Genomic DNA, 1,968 nt, shown 5'->3' with positions numbered 1-1,968 from the left:
AATAAATATCTTAATGATGGAGTTGCCTTCGGTGTCATCCTCGTCTTCTTATGACTATAATACTGTCCTGGTTAAGCCCCCATAGATGTAAGTAGAGTCCTTATACACAGTCCATTAGTAGTGGGCATTCTGAGCTGGGGCAACCTGATTTTCTCCAAGTACCTTGATGCATGTAAACACCAATGAGTCAGAGGAGGGGCTTTGCATGGTACAAGACAGGAGTAGATGGATTACATTAGCAAAGAAAATGTAGCCTGAACATTTTGAACCATGAATGGGGCGGGGGAGGGTTCTTGTAGAATAACCTTCTGTGGGAAGTGGGGGACTCCTTATTGTTGAGACACTTAAAAGCACTACAGCAAGCAAGGAGAATAAGGGAATCTTTGCATCAGTCTTCACCACAGAGAATAATTGGGAGATACCTGCCCCAGAGTTACTCTTTTGCAGGCAATACAGGGGAGACAGTACTAGGGACTGAGGTGTTGCCTAGATTGATAGCTTGAATGCCAAAGAGTCACCGGGATGGGATGGTTAATCCAGGAACTCTGAAAGAATTTAAGAATTAAGTGGATGAACTGCTGGTAGAAATACAGGGAGAGATTCTCCCCACCTCCACACCTTATACACTGCTCTGGCACTGAATAGGGGCCGTACAGGTGCCCCAGGAGAGAATCCCTCTGGTGCAGGAGGAGTGCAGAGTACCCTTTACTAGCCCTGGTGTAGGAGGTGAGCTGGGAGCAGTAGGGTACATGTCCATAGTGTATACTGCCATGGACACTGGGCTGCAGAGCAGTTCACAGGCAGTCTTCCTGAGGCTGCCATAAATGAAAACTGCCCGCAGGGCTGCTCTATTTTATGTTGGGGGCTGCTCCCAAAATCCAGACATAAAAGTGATCTTTGCCCTACTACCTCGGGCTGCACATCCCAGAAGCTCAGCACAGAATCAGACCCACATGATTTACCATTTAAATCAGTCGTTCTAGCAGAGACCTAAAGCTCAGCCAGTGTCATACTGATTATTTTTTTAATTGCTAAGGTTGATCCTAGGAATTACAGACCAATAAGCTTTGCTTCAGTAGCAGGTAAATTAGCTGAAAAACAATTAAAGCTAGATTTAAAATCCCTAACTGAGTCTGATATAATATGGCAATGAACCAGCCCAGCTTCTGTACTGGAAAAATATGCCTCTCTAAGCTGCTGGAATTCTTTATGGAAGTCAGCAGTAGATGTAACTTCTCAAACTTTTCAAACCCACTTCATTCAAGTCCCTGGCATGAGGCCCTTCAGGAATCTAAGGTGTGATTGGGCTGAGAGAGAACGGTTTGTCCTGGGTAAGAAACTGGTTGAGGGGGAGAACAGATCTGTAATAAATGGTCTGTTTTCAGTAGAGGAGGTTTATAGCTGGGTGCCCTGAAAGTACACTATAGATATATTCTAGATCTGGGAAAGGTCAACAGTGAGGTGACAAAATTTGCATGCGACACTTGTGTCCCTGTCCTCTCTGCAGGACGTGAGCTGATAGATCAGGTAAAGCCAGAGCTAACTAAGTGACTGTAGACTCTGTAGTAACGTACACTGTGTTGCTGTGCAGATTTGAGGAAGTGGAGTTTGTCAGAGACCTCCTGCTCCTATTTCCTCTCCAGCCTTGTAGAGGGCTTCCATAGGGTAAAGAAGAAGGAGAGAATGACATGCAAAGAGCAATCTCCAGCTACAGCAGAGTCCATCCACAACAGGGATCCACGGGTGCAGATCACTCTCTGCTGGAAGTTGGAGGGTCTTAGACAATTGTCAGGACATCAAAAGTTAATGCCTCAATTCCTGTGGAAAAGCCCACAGACTCATTAATGCCCACAAGTGGGGAAGGTCTCCGTTTTAGTCTCATGCTGTGTTACTCGAGAAAGGTTGCCTTTTACCACAAGTGTCTCCTTGCAGTTCAGCCTGTGCTCCAGTTTTCTTGAGTGTAGGGGT

Source organism: Emys orbicularis, chromosome 10 (assembly GCF_028017835.1).
Source record: "Emys orbicularis isolate rEmyOrb1 chromosome 10, rEmyOrb1.hap1, whole genome shotgun sequence".
Classification (NCBI taxonomy): Eukaryota; Metazoa; Chordata; order Testudines; family Emydidae; genus Emys; species Emys orbicularis.
The sequence above is the reverse complement of the archived record's forward strand: the minus strand, read 5'-3'. Positions refer to the sequence as shown.